Source organism: Dermacentor albipictus, chromosome 7, assembly GCF_038994185.2.
Source record: "Dermacentor albipictus isolate Rhodes 1998 colony chromosome 7, USDA_Dalb.pri_finalv2, whole genome shotgun sequence".
Taxonomy (NCBI): domain Eukaryota; kingdom Metazoa; phylum Arthropoda; class Arachnida; order Ixodida; family Ixodidae; genus Dermacentor; species Dermacentor albipictus.
Genome location: NC_091827.1, coordinates 67,912,322 through 67,932,268, shown reverse-complemented (window position 1 = coordinate 67,932,268; position 19,947 = coordinate 67,912,322). Strand labels below are relative to the sequence as shown.

At 47.6% G+C, this 19,947-nt stretch overlaps 1 protein-coding gene across 7 annotated transcripts in view; it reads left to right on the top strand.

Annotated features, from left to right (window-relative positions):
- The window catches only part of LOC139048006 (uncharacterized), a 331,798-nt gene that overhangs the window by 93,862 nt on the left and 217,989 nt on the right, over window positions 1–19,947 (top strand). The window lies entirely within an intron of this gene.

Below are 19,947 nucleotides of genomic sequence, written 5' to 3'. Positions count from 1 at the left end.
GTAGGCATCCCATCTGATCGTTCGCGCAGTACCCCCGGCCACACGTTTTCGTACCATGTTTAAAGTAATCCACGAAATACAGTGGTCGCCACCCCAGAGGCCAGGATCGCATCGCCAGTCCTTCACCCAGGCTGGTGAGGACAACGTCAGATCTGGGGTCGCGTTACGTTGTCCACTACGCAGCGCCACGGGGGTGGGGTAGTGGATGTCATTTGCGAGCTCCACTAAGTCAGTTGTCTGCATAGCTTCTGTGAGTGCGGTTACACGGGGCTTGTGTTAATCATAGACCCACTGTGGATGCTTGGCATTGAAATCGCCACCAATCAGATGTCATCGTTTGTGCAACATTTGTGCAAAACACGAATAAATGTGAACGAGCCAAGTCAGGGGGAGCTAGCTTTCGGGTCCATGTATACAGTGTCTTAATTAACACGTCTATCGGGCATCTTTTTAGCTTTCTGAGTGTTTGATCTGGATAAATTAGTTGTTGACGATGACGGGGCACTACACCTCTAAAACATCTACTGAGGTTGTGTTTCTCCTAGATTACTTGCCTTATGTCGAAGTACATATATACTTGAGTGCAGTGTCGCATGGGCCCTGTAAGACTTCATCTTTCTCCAACAATGGTAGCGGTGTCTGCTTCAACGGCGTGGAACAGCCATGGTGTGGAGTATATGACATTCTGCCAAAAAAAGTTCCAATACCGAGGGCTCTCTAGTCCGCGTTTAATTCAACCACCGTCTTCTCCCTAGTTCCAAAGCGGCCATTCTTTGAATGGCTGCTTCATAAGCGGCCAATTCCCAAGCGGCCAGTTCCCATGGGGCCATTCCCTATGAATTACCCCATGGTGAGGCCATTCATAGGGAATCCGGGAATGCTTACTGCTGGTGGCGATCCAATTGGAGCTAACGAGACCGGCACACGCTCCGTGCTTGTTGCGTTCGTGGCCTGGGCTGCCCGTACGGCACTGCGGTTTCCATGCGCTCGAAGCGACTCTCGCTCGACGGTTCAGTAACAGCTTGATCCTGAACAGCGGGGATCCCGCGTTGGCGTCCACCTGTCTGGAGAAATATTGTTTCAATAGGTGGACCTATGTCAATTCAGAACCACTACAGAGGGAATCTTCAGACAGATCAGGATACGAAGAGTTTCCACCAGTCATGTTTTCTGAGAAGCGCCCTAGCGAGGCCAGCGCAACAGAGGCAGACTCAATCAAGTGGCACAACATCTCCTTCAGAACACGGAACCAGCCAGACAATCGCCTTGACAGCGCACGAAGTTGTCGGCTATACCAACGAATCTACGGCCAGGTCGCGCCCTGCGGTAATTCGAGGCCATCACCCCCAGCCTCAGCAGACGCCGTGCGAGAGACGAGACTTGCCTATGCTAGCGGATACCATTCTGCCGCGAACAACGGAATTGTCCTTAAAGCACCCAGTAAGTGAAGTGGAAGGTAGACGCAATGCACACATATAAACAAGACATAATAAACAGATATATATAACAGATACGGACTCGAGCGGTTCGTAGAAAGAGAGTAAACGCAAAGCTACGAAAAGGTTAAGCACATCGGGTTCCGCATCAGTGAGCGGAACCCTTCTCTAGGCGAGTAACATGGAGACGCTTTTCGCTTGCATCATGACGAAGGTGTATTTCCGCTGTAAGCATGTTGCAGGGTTCCAGGCCTTCGACAGAGAGAGGTGTTCCTCTCCGCGCGAGCCCCGGGCATCAGCGTGTTTTCTTTTTTTGCAAGAGTATAATTTGTGGACATGGCTTGAGGTATGGAACTTCATGGTCCGTTTTGCCGTCATTGATTTCTTCACCTTGAAAATCACGTCTCACCCCGGCTTTCCCCCTCTCCCGTCCCTATCTCTATCTTATCTTTTTATTCCCTCGTTCCCGCCTCTCAGACTAGGGTAGCCAACCAGTCGCATTTCTTGTTAATCTCCCTGTCTTCTCTCTCTATTTCCTATTCCTCCTCCTCGGCGTGGGAGCGGTGTTGATCCTTAGACCCTCACTTATGAAATAGAGCACATTGTACACCTTGAATGGACGGGCGCATGTCACCAGTCGATTTTTCACTGAACACGAGACGGGTCAGAGCACTAGTGATATATGCACCCTTATGTCAGTACAGTGCCACGGAATTTTTATAATCCCTGCACACCTGTATGTTGGAGACTTACCCAGCGTTCACAGTCGGACTCTTCCTTAAACGAAGGGTGCGACACTCCCAGACCCGAACCCTCCCGTCGAGGAACACGGGCGTTACGTCGCCTCGCTCAGCAGTTTCCCCGCAGGGGCGTCTGCGTCAGCAGGCGTTTGGTGTGTTGCGACACCACGGACCCGAGCACACGAGGGTTAGACCTTCCCGCGTGTAGCCGTGCGCGGCTTAGCCGTGTCCGGGGAAAGGGGGATCCTGGGGGTTGAGCCGATGCCGGGTGTTCGGACCTTTAAGGCCCCCCGGCGGAGGCAACACACCTCTTTGGCCTCTGCTTCACGTAGACGGCACCCCCGGACTGACCCACCCGGGGGAAATCGGCAGTCGCCTTTTCCTGTCCTCCTCTTCAATCTTTGACTTTCTCTCTAGCCTTTTCATCTTTCCTGTCTTCTTTTCACTTCTTCTTACTTCCGAATTTCCTGGCGGCAAGGGTTAACCGTGTGTAGTATATCCAGTCTTGGTTATATGCATTAGGTTATAGTGGCGGTGCATAGCTGGCGTGTGCAGGTTGCTCACAACCTGTAGCGTCCCCTTGTTGGGCTCGGTGGTGGGTGGCTACCACCGCCGCCGAATTTCAAACCATATTATGGCAGAAGCTTTTCCGCGACTTCCAGATCGGCCTCTGAAAAGAGGCCGCACCGATGCACCTTTTCAATTCACCCTCCGAACTGACATAGACAACTTCCAACGTTACCACGTCTTGCATAGTGAAGGACCACAAAGTATGCGTAAGCTATCTCCTTTCTTGGTGGCGAAATGCCTCATAGAAAAAATTGGCAAAGACTATAAAGCCTCGAAAATGACCAGTGGAGACCTACTTATAGAACTCAGAAACAAAGAACAAGTGCCAAAGCTGTCCGAACTCACCAGTATTGGTGAAATCAAAGTCACGATTTCTCCCCATCGCTCCCTAAACACCTGCAGGGGCGTTATCTCAGAGGAAGATTTTCTCAGCCTGAGTGACGAGGAACTTCTCGAAGGATTCCAAGAACAGAATGTCATTAAAGTACAAAGAATTACAATCCGAAGAAATAATGAACAACTCCCGACCAAACATGTGATCCTCACATTTGGTACTAGTATTCTCCCCACTTCTCTCGACGCAGGATACCTAAAGATAAACGTCAGGCCATACATACCGAACCCGAGGCGATGTTTTAAGTGCCAGAGGTTCGGCCACGCATCCCAATCATGCAGAGGCAAAGAAACGTGCGCAAAATGCAGTGCCAACGACCACTCATCTGAAAATTGTAATGCTCCCCCACGCTGTGTGAACTGCAAAGGGGATCATCCAGCGTATTCACGATCATGTCCCTGTTGGAAGAAGGAGAAGGAAGTGATTGCTCTTACAGTAAAAGAGAAGATTTCATTTTTTGAAGCAAGGAAGAGGCTTTCGCTCTTACCTCAAATAAGTTATGCCAATGTGGCGCGACAGGGGGCAGCGCCACATCGGTCTCAGGAGTCTACAGAGGTCACAGTCAGTGGTCCTGTAGCCACTCCATCCGCCCCCTCGGTGGCAGCAGCTAGTGCTACTCCACCATCATCCAAGGCGGCCCTGCAGACAGTCGTCCCGCAGGTCCCCAGGCTAAACAGAACGCCAAGGCCCGAGACGCGTGTGTCGGCGCCTGGCTCTCGATCATCCAGCGCCTCAGAGAAGGCAATGGAGGTCGACATGAAAAACCCGGCGTCATTGACGCCAAAAGAACAGCGCTCTTCTGAGCGCCCTAAGAAGGACAAGGTCCTTATAACGCTACAGAAAAAGGGACAGGCAACCTGAACGGTTGCCGCCCATTAAACGTGTACTGTCCCTTATCGAATGTCACCTTTAGTTTTTAAGTTCGCAAACACCACTACATTTTTCATTTTAGAAACATGGCTTTCATTGTACACTGGAATTGCAGAGGTCTTATACACAATATAGGTGACATCAAAGACATTATCAACACTTTTTCGCCAGTTGCAGTGTGTCTCCAAGAAACGAATCTTGGTCCCAAAAATACTAACATTCTCAAAGGTTTCACCGTTGTCCGAAGGGACCGCGAACACTCTAGCCGTTTGTCAGGAGGAGTCGCCATAGTCGTTCAGGGCGGCACCCCTACGCGAAATGTTCAACTGAATACTTCTTTCGAGGCTGTTGCCGTCACCGTTCTATCGCATAAAACCATCACCATCTGTTCACTTTACATCCCACCCCATACTCATTTTACTACTAGACAACTGGAAAATCTAATACACCAGTTGCCGGAGCCTTTTATTCTAGTAGGAGATTTTAATGCCCATTGTAGCCTCTGGGGCAGCGATAGAACAGACCAAAGAGGGCAAGTAATCGAAGATTTTATCTTGTCTAACAGCATATGTCTTTTAAACTCGGGTTCACCAACATATTTCTCACCAAGCTCACGGAAATTCAGCTGTCTAGATTTAGCCTTCTGCTCACCGTCTGTTTTTAGCGATTTTAAATGGGAAGTCCCAGACACTTCTTATGGAAGTGATCATTTGCCGGCATTTATCAAGCTCTCATCCATATTACCTACAATAAACTCTAAGCCACGTCGCTGGAAAATACAGCTTGCCGACTGGCCGCTTTTTAAGAAACATGCAAAACTTGAAGATGTCTGTTTAAATGAACTCAATGTAAATGAAATTAATGAGAAATTCACTGAAGTTTTAATTTCAGCAGCAGAAAAGGCAATACCTCAAACATCCAGTCTTGTGCGCAAAAAAAGTTTTCCCTGGTGGACCCCCGAGTGCACAGAAACCAAAAAGCTTCAAAATAGGGCCTGGGGTATGTTACGAAGACACCCCACCTATACCAACCTTTTATGCTTTAAACAGGCCAAAGCCAAGGCACGATTTATCAGAAGGCAGGCAGAAAAATCATCGTGGAAGAAATACGTATCCTCTATAAACAGTACAGTTACGTCTAAACGCATGTGGGAACAGGTAGGGAAATTTCGGGGAGATTACTCATCTTACACAATACCGTTACTCACAAGTCCAGACACACAAACAACAATACAAGAACAGGCAGATATACTTGGCGAACATTTCCGTGATGTATCCAGTTCAGGAAATTATACGAAGAAATTCTTACAGTACAAACAGTCTGCTGAAAAACAAAAGCTACCCACTACCGGCGCGTTAAAAGAACCGTACAATTCCCCCCTCACACAACAAGAAATAAACAGAGTCCTTTCTGCAGGGAAAAACACAGCGCCAGGACACGACCGTATCCACTACACCATGTTGGCTCATCTATCTCAGGCATCTGTAGAAGCTCTCCTTAAGTTTTTCAACATAATATGGGAATCTGGTATAATGCCCGAAGAATGGAAAAAAGCAATAGTAGTTCCATTTCTAAAAGCCGGTAAATCCCCAACATCCGCAAGCAACTACAGACCCATTTCCCTCACAAGTTGTCTGGCAAAATCATATGAAAGCATTATCAATATTAGACTCTCATTTATCTTAGAATCAAGAAACCTCATAGACCCCCACCAGTGTGGATATCAAAAGGGCTGTTCAACTACTGACCATCTTGTCCGTCTAGAACATGAAATTCGATATGCGTTTTTACACAAACAACACTGTCTTGCAGTTTTCTTCGATTTAGAAAAAGCCTATGATACCACATGGAGATACGGAATTTTAAGAGACCTGGCTGACCTCGGCATCCGTGGTAAAATGCTAAATTGCCTAACTGATTTCATGTCTAATAGAACATTTCAGGTACGTCTGGGTACAGTTCATTCTAATACATTTACGCAGGAAAATGGCGTTCCACAAGGCTGTGTTCTCAGCACGACACTTTTTATAGTAAAAATGAACACAGTTAATAGGATCATACCGTCGTCTCTTATGCACTCCTTATACGTAGACGATCTCCAAGTGGCTTGCCGTGCCTCAAATTTGCTAACCTGTGAGAGGCAGCTCCAGATAACAATTAATAAACTCACACAGTGGGCTAACAAAAATGGTTTCCGTTTCTCCACACAGAAAACAGTTACTGTTTTGTTCTCTCAGAAACGAGGGCTACACAGCGATCCAGTCCTAAAATTGAACGACACCATACTGCCGGTGAAACAAGATCATAAGTTTTTAGGAGTAACCTTTGACACCAAACTTAACTTCCTAACTCACATAAAAGCACTGAAGATTAAAGCAAATAAAGCTCTAAACATCCTTAAAATTCTGTCTCATAAGCACTGGGGTTCCGACCGAACGTGCCTTTTACGTGTCTACCGGTCTCTTGTGCGTAGCCTTTTAGACTACGGCTCCGTGGTTTACGGTTCAGCCAGACAGTCATACATCAAGCGACTTGATCCAGTACATAACCTTGGACTGCGACTGGCAAGTGGCGCCTACAGAACGTCACCTGTGCAAAGTTTATATGTTGAGTGTAATGAACCCTCATTACATCAGCGTAGAGCATTACTCACTTTTTCCTACGTACTAAGAATTCAGTCATCACCACAACACATATGCTACAATATACTCACACAATGCAACTCACGCCTACACTATACAAATAAACCAAACACGATTAAACCGCTTGTCCTGCGATATGAGGAATATGTTCGGGATTATGACATTCCCCACGAAGTCCTCCAGGTTGCCAAGAAACCACAACGGCTGGCCCCGTGGTACGATTTCACACAGTTGTGCGACTGGACATTGACTCATTTAAAGAAGAAAGACACCCCACACGAACACATTACACAAGAATTCCGTGCACTTCAGGACAAATATCAAAATAACATGCAATATTACACTGATGGCTCTAAAACAAAAGATCACGTGGGAGTGGGCGCCGTAACGGAAAATTGGGGAACAAGTATTCGATTGCCACAACACGCCTCTGTCTTCACGGCCGAAGTTTTCGCTATATGGCTTGTTGTAAAAAAGATTATCACTGAGAAACACAAAAATGCAGTCATATACACAGATTCTTTAAGCACACTAAAGGCTCTAAATCTTAAATCTGAGTGTGAACCCTTGATTGGAGATATTTTAAACATGGTGGTGCTTAACGAATACGGGAGGTCAATTCATTTCTGCTGGGTCCCAAGCCATGTTGGGATACCAGGTAACGAAGAAGCTGATAGATATGCATTGATGGCAGCGCACGAAGACATCACAAACACAACACTCCCATACAAAGATAGCATCCGTGCAATTAGAAAAGCCTTAACGGTAAAATGGCAACGCGAATGGGACCTTTGTGCCGACAACAAGCTACATCTCACGAAACCCATAGTTGGCGAGTGGAAGTCATGCTATCATCAGGAGCGGTTCATCGAAGTAGTTTTATGCCGACTACGCATTGGGCACACACACCTCACACACAATTACTTACTTACGAAAGAAGACACACCAACATGCGAGAAATGTCAACAGCCACTAACAGTTATGCACATATTACTCACGTGTACGCAGACGGAAACACACAGACGAACATTTTTGCACAAATTATATCAACTACACATACCTTTACACCCTGCTCTGATTTTAGGGGATCATCCGCTAGTCCCATTATGTGACGTCCGTAAATTTCTACAAGACACTGGATTTTTACATAAAATATAGACTACTAACCCACCCTTTTCCTTCACAAACTGGATTTTAAAACACCTCGTGTTTGGCGCAGCATAGCCTTAGTTGCTTTTGCGCCATTAAACCCCATTTAACTAACTAACTAACTCAGCAGTTTCGTGTTGCCGATGGGTGGACACAGCTGAATGATGACGCATTGAGGCCAACATTTGAAAGATGCTGGTCAGCAAATAGACTGGATAAACTCCCTTTTCGCGCAGAATTAAGTTGTCGCTTTGAAAGTGGTAAATCCCAAACTAAGGCGAGGTATACCGCCCGCATCTCTGACCATCGTACTTCGATGATGACAATATTAGTTTATTGGTGCAAGTGCCAGAAGTGGCCAAAGAACGCCAACCATCGTACTTTGTCCCTACGCGTTGCTCTCGGCGAAACAGCATCGAGAAGCGATTTATGGCGAATGAACGTCAGTCTTCTCAAAGATTCCGAAAGCGTCACAGAAATATGGGCGCTCGATTAGAGTCTTTGTGCCAGGGCGACATGGAGCACTACTTCTGTTAGGACGATTATAAGGCTGCGTGGTACACGTAGGGAGTATACTCTCGTAGGGAGTATCTCTATCTGATCTAGCACATCTAGTCCTCTACTCCTCAAGTCCTCTAGTCCTCTAGACATCTAGTCCTTCAGTACATGCGAACGGGTCGGTGGAGCCGAAAAGCTCTACTCGAATGCCATATGTCATGCTTCCTTATGGTACTCACTGTGCCCTGTCGTCAGACATAAGCGCAGTCTTTACACAGCTCGTCATCGAGGTGTTCACTGCCGACGAAGGCGGTTGAGCCAGGAATTATTACTAGGAACGGCTGAGGGAATTTTCTCGAAACCTGCCCACGTATCAGATAACGTCCTACAACAGCAATGAGAGCCATCGACACTCGAAGAACTGGATGTAGGGATTAAAGACATGAATACCTCTTCTGCGCCCGGCCCAGATTCCATCGCCGACCAGTCTGCGTGCCCTTTTTGGATACTGTCGGAGGAACTATTTCGTCTAGTATTAATAAGCTCACAATAGATGGCGCTCGGCCAGATTACTTCCGCGATAGGCGTATTGTCCTGTTTCCAGAGCCAGGCGGCCAGACCTGAGACCCAATTTCCTGGCGGCCGTTTACACTGCTAAATGTGAATTACAAGAAACTCTGGTCAGTGCCAGCAAAAAAAGAAAACTGAAACATAAAGGGTGCCCTTCTAGACATAACCGGCAAGGGGCAAATCTGTAGCGTGCCAAGGCGATCAATAATTCATATTTAGCATTGAAGAAGAATCGCTTTACCTTCGCTTCAAGGACACTCATTTCAGACTGTTTCCTATTGTTCGACCAAGTGAAGGCTTTTGATCGTATCGTTACATGTTTAGCTTCATTAGTAAAGGAAAAATGAGACATTCACCCAATCGCAGCAATTGCTACGATAGAAACTCATATGGGTTCCAAGAAAGAAAAGCCTGGCAGCTTGAGATGAATTCTTCCCGCTCCGGGACTCGAGGCCGCGACCACCGACTTTACGGGGCAGCCGCTGTGCCATTTAGCTAACCAGGCGGCTAGATGATGGCAGGGCGAAGTCAAATATATATTCATAACTAGACGCAAAAGCAATTGTTCGGCGTAATAGTTCTGCGGAAACCCACAAGTTGGGGGGAAGTAATTAATAAAGGGAATATGAGACCTCCACCAAATATTAGCAATTGCTACAGTGAAAGCCCATACTGGTTCCTCGAGAAGAAAGCCTCGCAGTTGAAGGAAAATTTGTCCTGGTCCAGGACTCGAACCCGGGACCACCGCCTTTCCGGCGCAGCTGCGCGGCCGGACACATCCGTAACGACGGACGCCTGGAACGCATCGTGGTTTCAGAGGAAGCATGCGCTTGCTCACGTAGTGAATTTCGAGTGCGTTTTATCCGCAAGAAGCGTTCACTTCCTCATTACCCTGGGGCCGCGGATGGTCGAAGGCTGCCGGTGCTGCAGGGAACCCAGCGGGGCACGAGGCGTGCGTGCTCCGTACATATCGGTTGGCCTGTTTATTCATCAACGAGAAGGCCAGGCCTCATACATGGTCATGACACCAGCCTATATTCTCTTGGAAAAGCGTCGTTTTTAAAAATAAAAGAAAGAGGGTAACGTCGGTGGCAGCAGCTGGTCCCACTAACAAAAGAAAAGGCATGAAAACAAGGTACTAAAGAAACAAATAAATGAGTGAGCAAGCAAGTACAATAGGAGTCTTCTTTGTCATAAGTACGAAGGGTCCAAATTTAAACAAAACATTCGAGCTGTTTTAAATAAAGTCTCTTTCAGAGGTTTTTATTAAAAGACTGTTAAGCTGAACGAAATTCTTTCATAAGGTTCCTGCGCTGCTAATGCTGTGAGGCATTCTTTAAGTTACATTGAACAATGCCACTGAGAAAAGCAATCCGAAAACGGGGTTTGCCTAAAGTAACATGCACGCAAAACAATGGGGCTTTGGCTCCATTGCTAGTGGGAGGTTTGATGCATGTCTCATTTATTTATTGCACATACTTTCAAGTCCCTGAGGCACTACAGAAAGGACTGATGCATAACAAAGGAATGTAATATGCACACAATGGTATGCAGACACCGTTAAGCGAACGCGTGGTAGACTGCTGTTTTGAAGGAAGGTATATCTGTAATCTGAATGATGGAAGCAGGAAGGTGGTTCCAGTCCACACTTGTGGGGGGTAAAAAAGGAATCTTGATACTTGTTCGTTCGGGAGGAGGAGACGGCAACATTATATCTGGGGTCAGAACGGGATGAAACGTTGAAAGGTGGTATGATAAGTTGATAAGTTGATAAGCACATGGTAAGACTGGAAAACCTTGTGGAATGGGCAAAGACTACACTATCTGTAGTCATGTTTGACATATTTAACAACGTGCATACTGATACAAACTGACACTACTCCAACTTTGCTACACTACTTGGGCTGCTGGATGCCTTCCAATCACATGGACGAGAGCTATTGTTACTCCAGTTTTGAAGCACGGTTAAGACCCTTATTCGGCGGCAAGACCCTGCCCGATAGCTCATTTTTATGGAAAAAGTTCAGCTGTTTTTGGCAATCTATCTGACACGAAGGTACCGTGAATAAGCTCAATTTATTCAAGCCACATGTAGATAATTGGCCGTACATAGTAAAAGCACGACGAACACATGTCCTATTTTGTTGATTGAGAATAGGGCACACATATGGGACACTGGCGATGAACCTCCCATCTGTGGTAGATGTATCGAACGGCTGAACGTACTCCATGTCTTGCTGGAGTGGTTGGAGGCAGAAGATGAGCGAATAAAGCACTTTCCTGCAGCTTATCAACTGCATACTCCTCTTCACCCAACAATGTTACTTGATCCGGAACCGACTTTGAGTGCCAAAGCTGCTTTATATTTTCTAAATGAAGTTGTGTGGCAGGTAATTATCCCACTAGATTCGTAGCGCATCCTCCCACCAGATGCTTCTGCGGTGATAGCAGAGATAGTTGAGTTTGGTGGAGTGCGCGCCTTCAGGTGCTTGCACCCTGACGAGACAGCAGTGCTATTGACATTGATTCTTTTCAGTATTTCAACTCTCGTCTCAGTCACACACTTCACCTGACATTGTCAATGTTTTGACACGTATATACTTTACCCACTTCACAGCAACAAGAATACTTTTGCTTCTATATCGCAACGCTACTTATATAGATGCACCGTTGGTATTACCAAACCATCTACTATACATTAGACCATAGATTGGCGCTTTTCCGCCATTATTGTCTCTTGCGCCATAGAACCGTTCATATCATCATTAGCAAACACAGAAATGTAAATATTTTAGAAAAAGCTTTCGTAACCTCACTCGCGCATTTATTGGAGAGCAAGAAAGTTTATATGTATCCTTACGAGACGCGCTTCGTTGAGTGAGGCCTGTCTGAGAAGTTCAGGAAGTGAGTCATCAGCAAAGTGGGAAAATGAGCCCGCGAAAACGAATTGCAACAGATACAACCAGTTGGAATTCATATACAGCAAAACTGTGTTTAGTGCACATGCGTACACACACACACACACACACGCACACGCGCACGCACACACACACGCACACACACACACACACACACGCACACGCACACGCACACACACACACACACACACACACCCACAAACACACGGGCGCACACACGCAAGGGGGAACACACCTTGAACGACGGACACCTTGAACGCATCATGCTCTGAGAGGCAGCACACGCGCCAGAACGTGGTGAAATTCGAATCCGTTCTATGCGCAAGAAGCGTCCACTTCGTCATTGCAAAGCAGCCGCGGATGCGCAGTGGCTGTTGGTGCTGCGAGGAAGCCAGCGGAGGGCGCGGCGTGCTCGCTCCGTTGTAATTGATTGGCCTATTCATCAAGGATAAAGCCAGGCCGCAGCCATGGTCACGAAACCTTTTGAGCTTCGCAAAGAAAAGGTTCGCTTTTAAAAAAGTACACTTGCTGGCAGCAGCCAGTGGCAGCAACAGAAGGAAAGGCAGAAGACAAGGTAACGAACAAAAGCAGAAATGAAGCAGCAGGCAATTAGGTGTATCCCTGTCATAAGTACGAAAAGTAATAACTAAAATAAGAAATCCAAACTATTCGAAAAAAGGAAAGAGATTTTTCAGGGTTATTAAATAAAAAATTTGTTTTGCCGCGCCAAATCATTTCAGAAATTTTCTCCATTGGCAAGGCTACGACGCACTATTAAAATTACTTTGGAAAATGTAACTGAGAGCGCCAGTCCGAGAGCGGGATTTGCTGAAGATAACACGCACGCAATGAAAGAGGTGCCTTAGCTCCGATAGCAGAAGCGTGCCGCCATTTCTTTTGGTATGTTATGTTCCGAAGGTACGCCGTCGTAAACTATTACAGTACCTAAGCATACGTACGAGGTCTGGCCCGAAAAACTACGCAGTGAATGAATAATGAAATGTGAGTAAGTGTAGGTATGGTGCAGCTCTACGCTCAAAAAACACGGTACGTTAATCTCTTGTACCGGCCGGGCTGCTGTACATTACAAGGGACAATTTTATGTGCGCACGTTGTACAACCACTTTTATTGCCGTAGCAATTATATGGACACTCCAGGCGCATTTCTGCCGTCCGCCTCACCATGAGGTTCGGTATAAAATTCAAGTGCAATAATATCGTCACTGCGCGCCGTATGCTGTACGTGCGAGTGACAACCTGCGGCTCAATCTCGCGCGCACAAGCGTGGAGACCGGGAAAGAAGCGCGCTGTCTTCCGTCGCAAGGGAAGTTCTCGAGGGAGGGTGGGTTTTAATTCGGGCGTCCCGGGCGGTCGTGCCCGTCCACCCAGGCCGCTTATCTTGAAGTGGATCTGCGACGGGGACAGAGTCCGTCACGCACTGCGATTTCACAGCTTAGTTCTCGTTGATGCGAGACGCAGCGCAAGGACTAAATCGCTCGCTGCTGCTTCCGTGCTTCTCACTCCAGCGTTAACAATAACATAGTTAGTCGTATTGTGTTGACAAGTTTATACGGCCGATAAAACTCCTTTCATAACTTCGTATAGCTCTCCACTAGTCTCACATTGCAATCAATGTATCGCCTTTCGGCAACAATGCTCCTTTTTTATTTTCACGTCGAAATGCACATCGATGAACCGCCACCAAAAATTTTGCCCTGACGGAGATACAAACATGTCGATGGCGCGCATGTCTTCTCTTGTGTTCAATTGCTGTTAGAATTACATCAGATGCATTTGGTTTTTGTGAGCTCCCGATTCACCGAATACTGAGTGACATTTTGGAACTGAAAAAATATAATTGCCAATATGGTGCTGGAATTACTGAAGGAGAGGAAGCAACGAAAATATTGTTGGATTGATGAGAAAACTTTCTACGGAAGCAATAAATTCTTGCAAGGTTTCGTCTTCGAGGAAGAAAGAGAAATATACTAATGGAGCTGAAGTAGCAAAGCAATAAAGTGAAAAGTTAGAGATGAGCCAAAGGCAAAAGAAAAAAAATGCACGGGTGAATAGGGGAAGAAGCAAAGGATGTTGAATGGGTCTTCCGCACTACGAATCTGCACTTTTAGGGCCAAATTATCAAATCTCCTTTTTACCTTAAGGTCTTGAGGTGCCGCGTTAAGATAGGGTGCGTCACCTGCGACCAAACTTGTTGAAAGCGGAGTGCTCGATCCCGTACACCATAACAATGCCTCTGCGCATTCAGCATTGATAGTGCGTGAGTGTTCGGCCCACAGTTCCATCAGTGTGTTGGAAGTTGTAACTACCTCTGCAATTGGCCCAATTTAAACCCCACGTGCCTTTTTTCTAAATCGAATAGCCTCCTTTCGTTATTCGACTAGCTATTTGGCTAGGTATGCTTTACGACGTTGGTCAGACTTGGGGAAGGGATCGCGAAAAAAACGCGCCGAGGGATATGGCATGTGCTCTCGGGCAACCGAGTTGCGAGGAGGGTTAGCGGTGGCCGTCGTGCGTGAATTCTAGCATAACAGAGTGATGGGTAGGGAAGTAAGGGGTTGAGCGTGCTGTCGCTCGATAGAGAGAATGCGACTGTGAAGACGAAGCGGCATTATTTTCTGCAGCCATTTAGGTAGCACGACGGAGCACCCTCGAGAAAGGAATGGGGCATAAAGAAGAAAGAAAAGAGGGAAGAGAGAGGCGATTGCAGCATCCAGTACCGTTAGGTATCACTGCCAGCAGTAGCGAAACGTCGCATTTCCGATTTACACTATATCGCCGTGTCCGCCAGTAACGTAAGAATGTTTTTGATGTCGGAGTCATTGTGTCGGCATGGATAGCGATGGGAGTCCATGCCGTCGGAATTAGAGGTTGAGAGAAGCCCTCTCTTTGGAGAAGGCGGGGAAGGAACAAAGCTGATGGTCGATTGTTTCGTCCTCGCTGATCGCTGAGAAGGCCGCGGATGATGCCCGGTCTTTGCTTTACCGTCGGCCAAATGGCGAAGCTTTTCCGCCATCAGGGAAACGCCAGGGTGGGTGGGTCCCGGTCGATGAAGCGCTAGGAGCGCCGCCGGCGAGTCGCAGATGATCGCAACCGTAGAATCCGGGGGGTCCTCCGCCAGCATGCCAGCACCAGAAAAAGGCCAGCCACCTTAACAGCGCCGGAGTTTGCCACGAACGGCAGCGGGCACACTCTCGAGCACATAAGCACAGTGATCACGCAGAAGGCAGAGGCAGATCCGGAGTCTGCATGGACGGAGCCGTCCTTGTAGATGTGGAAATTTCCGTCCACCCGGTGTTTCAATAGGAACACTGGCGCCCGGTATAAGGCGCCGGACGGTGATCGCCTTTTCGTGAGGCCCTCCAGCGTAGTAGAGACCTCCAATGTCTGATGGTGTGGAGGAGGTGGCTGGATGGCTAGCATGGGAGGGCGGCCGACACATTCTCGTACAGCCGACACAAGCTGCCCATGCACGAATGAGCTCGGATCGGCAACCCTTAAAGCAGAGCCGCTCTAGCTGGGGCGCGATGTAGCCTGTCAACGTGATGGATGCCACGTTATTGGAACAGCATGGAGAGCGGTGAAGTCTTTGTCTCGTCTAGGGTGGCAGGGGCGTGCGAGGTCTCTGGCCAGCCAGGTACCATCCGGATGACTTTGCGGTACTGGCGTTCCAGGTCGTGCACGGGAACCGGTGGGAGGGCTACGAGCGGGAGAGCGTAAAGAAGCCTTGACGTAGCCGATTGGGCGTATATATGGGTACACCGTTACGGTATGCTTCCCCTGTCGTGGACCAGCAGACGGTCAACCACCTTTTGCACCTTCTGCACTTGAGCGATGAGCGCCTTGGCAGTTGGCGCCCACGAGAACAGGTGGTCTGTCTGCATGACCAGGTAGGTCACAACCCGCTTCGATGGTGTGCGGTTGCCACCGAACACCATCGGGACTGCTCGAACGCTCGCTCGCTCGTTCGTGCTGGGAAGGCGGGACTGTACGGGACTGCGGGACTGTGCTGGCTCGCGGGACTGCGGGTAGCGGGATAGAACCATTGGGAGAAAGAGAGGAGGCTGTCGGTCGCTCGTTCGTGCGTTCGTTCGGGCTATTCACTGAGACTGGCGATCATAGTTGTTAGCTTCTGCATATTTTCCTGTTCGCCAAATGCACGCTGGTGCTCCGGGGGCCACATTTTGCGGTTGTGACGAAAACTCGTCCCAGGCTTCCTAGAAATCCAGCAAGTCACATCGCCGCATCCTTGCTTGGCATTCAACCGCCTTTGCCGGCCACCACTACTCAAGTCGGTAACACTGCGTCATACTGTCTGATGCCTTGCGTGATAGCGGATAGCGGACTGCGATATTACCTGAATGGATAGCGGACTACGCCCCTCTCTTTCTTCCGTTACTGGCACTTTGGCAGTGGCGGCTAGGATTGTCGGCGACGAATGTTGACGCATCTGTACTTTTCACACTTTCATACCTTCATTATTCTCATACACTTTCAAAGTCCCGCCGCTGCTGCCAAAGGTGTCACCTTATGTAGAAAAGTGCTTCTTTTTTGTTGCGTGAGGAATACGGGGGAGCCAGCCGGTATATGCGTCTCTCTGGCTCACCACGCAACCTTCTGCCGTGACCATTCCTGGAGCATCTGGTTGGTCCTTGGTGTCCACTCTATTCATTAAGAGATACATGTAGATTGTGAGCGTAACCATCACATCTTTAGCACTGTTCTGGCTGCGCTCACGGGAATATGGCTATCGATGGCAGGTCGTGTCATATGTCTTCTAAGCAACTGGCTCCACAGACTCGCGGAATGAGTGTGAAAATATTCAATATGTGAAAAAATATACCATTTTGGCAAATGCTCTGCAGTGACAGAGGCTAGAGACTGCTGCTCGTAGTAAATCTGAAGCATCTTCAAAGTCTTGGCTGCATCCGGCATGCTACTCGTTAAGTCCGAGAGGTGGTAGTAGCGATAAAGACATCGATATTCATTTAGTGTGGACAGAAATACTAACCAAACACGAAAAGCTTCAGAACCTGCCGACTTATGTTGTTAGCATTGAGATGGCTGTTGGCCTAATGTCAAAAAAGTAAGGTGAAGTATTGTGCATGATAGTCGGCCAGGACGAAGAGATAAAGGAAATCCGGAAACGTGTTGATGCTGTCGAGGTACGCTAGGACAAAGATGAGGTCACTTAGGACTAGCCGTAGATGACCTGGAATAGAAAAGGAGGTGGCATAATCTGGTAATTCATGGTGTATTGGCAACGCACAACGAAGAATTGTTGAGTATGGTTGACAATGTCGCACGATTGGCGAAGCTTCTTGTCCTGGGGCCAAAAGACATGGATAAATTGTTTAGACTTCCTGTCAAAGCCGGGATGACCCCTGGAATTATTGACCGATGTAACAAACAACTTGGACATGCTTGGCTGCGTCAAGGTGAGGTACCGAGAAGCTCTGATACCAGAAAAGCTGACCAATCTAAATAGGATGTTGCTTGGCTTAGCTAAAGAATGGGCGTGTGACAAGGGGTATCCGTATGCGTGGCATAGTAACGGAATGGTGTATTTCCGTCGAACGGGTGCGGTGCAAACGCATTTCCTCCATTGTGCTTAGGACTTGGAGAAGCTGGCGTCTTAGAGCTGCGTAAGTCGCAACCGGATATGCTAGCATGACTACCACTTATCAAAGTCCTCAAGACGTCAATGAACTTGTTGAAAATAAAATTTCATTCCTCTCTCTGGTGCACCTAAATATTCATTCTGCCTGTGCTAAGCAAGAAGTATTTCCAGCGCTTGTGGAGGAGTTCAACTTTACATTTACACATATTATGCTAACTGAAACGGGGTTATATGGAAATGATTCGTTTTCCCAAGTTAACTATGTGCTATTTGGGTTTAACCGCAGCGCCGGATGAGGTCGTAGAGTGTCTGTTGGTTAAGAGCGAGATGCGTTTGGAAAGCGTTTATAAATTTAATGTAATTACACCTGGATGTGAAGTGTCTTTAAATTATGGCAAAATAGTTTATGTTGTCTTTTACCGTCTATCCCTGGGCTGTAATGAAGAGTTTTTTTTGTTTCATACAAAATTTGCTTCAATATGCTTACGAATGTAAATATGTGGTGTTCATCGCAGGTGATCGTAATGTTGGTGTGACGAAATTCAAGTAGAACAATAAGCCTGCTTGTTTTTCTTGAATCATATTGTCTTTTGGATGTAGTAACATTACCAATGCGCATAAAACAATGGCAAAAACACTAATATGTTTAGTTTTTACTAGTCGATCAACCAGTGTGATATCTGCAGGTGTTATTGATCGGTTACTAAGGGGTAACCTTCCTGCATATTGTTACGTAGGAAGACGCAGACGAAAAGCTATGTACAAATATATTTACAAGGAAAATACGCTGCGCTTGGCCAAGAGGCGACAGCCCGCGCAAGCTTCTAACCGTCGTCGTCGTCTTCACACTGCTGGCCTTTCGTGATCGCACATATTGTGCCGTAGCACTACCCCCGGCTGCAAAAGCGCCGTCCCGGAGTGACTAAAGAGCGCACTCGGAAGCAGTGTAGTAGGCCTTGAGCCTACTGACGTGTACGACATCACTAGATGCCACAGGAGAGGACGAGGTTGAGCCCACAGGAGCAATTTCGTAAGTCACAGGTGTCACCTGGCGCAGCACGTGGTAGGGCCCTGTGTATCGCGAAAGAAGCTTCTCTGAAAGTCCGACGTGACGAGAGGGCGACCACAGGAGCACGAGCGCACCAGGTGAAAACTGTACGTCACGATGGCGGGCGTTGTAGTGACACTGCTGAGTGGTCTGTGAGGCCGTAAGTCGAGCACGGGCAAGCTGGCGTGCATGGTCGGCGAGGGCGATGGCGTCGCGCGCATACTCGCTTGTTGAGACCGCAGCAGGAGGAAGTGCCGTGTCTAGGGGCAAGGTAGGTTCGCGACCGTACAGTAGATAAAAGGGAGAAAATCCGGCGGTGTCATGCCGGGAAGAATTGTACGCAAATGTTACGTAAGGAAGGGCAATGTCCCAGTCGTGGTGGTCCTTGGAAACGTACTTGGCCAGCATATCGGTAAGAGTACGGCTTAACCGCTCTGTCAGGCCATTGGTTTGAGGATGGTATGAAGTAGTCAGTTTGTGTTGAATGGAACAGGAACGCACAATGTCAGCGATAACTTTCGAGAGGAAGTTTCGACCACGGTCAGTAAGCAGCTGGCGCGGGGCGCCATGAAGCAAGATAATGTCACGCAAGAGAAAGTCCGCGACGTCAGTGGCGCAGCTGGTAGGGAGAGCCCGAGTGATAGCGTATCGGGTGGCGTAATCAGTCGCGACGGCTACCCATTTGTTCCCAGAGGATGACGTGGGAAAGGGACCGAGCAGGTCTAATCCAACACGAAAGAACGGTTCCACAGGGACGGTGATCGGCTGGAGATGACCGGCAGGTAGCACCTGAGGTGTCTTCCGACGCTGGCAGGGATCACAGGCAGCAACATAGCGTCGAACGGAGCGAGCGAGACCAGGCCAATAGAAGCGGCGGCGGTGGCATTAGTGATATTGCTGAAAAGCATGATAACGTATATTTTCTAAGGCAGATGTTTGCTGATATGGTGCAATTATTGTTTGTATAGGTTCGTGCCAAACAAGCGGAGGAAAGTCCAGAAACGTACACCCTGGATAACACGACAATTTATTCATTTAAAGTGGGAACGAAAACAGGCTAAATGGTCTACTCCTAATCCTACTGTTATTAATGATATCAAAAACGCTCCCGCACATGCAATGCACGAGTCTAAGGACTTACGTTTCACAACAAGTTTTCCTAACTTTATGAAAAGCGAACCGAGAAAAAATTTGAATTACTTGAGCAACGCTGACAGGCAGGTTTCGGTTGATGTTAACTTTGTTGCATATAAACAGGTTGTCACTGAATATTTTAATACTTATTTTACTGGAGTGTTTTCGAAAGCAAATTCATGCGTGAACTTGCGTCATGCGGCATTTTTAGCATCCCACCTTGATTTTATTGCATACCACGGTAAAGTCGCAGTGCTGTTAAATCTGAAAACAAAATTGACCTGTGGTCCCGGCCCTTTACTCAATATTTTTCTTCGCCGTTATGCCGGAACTATTGCTA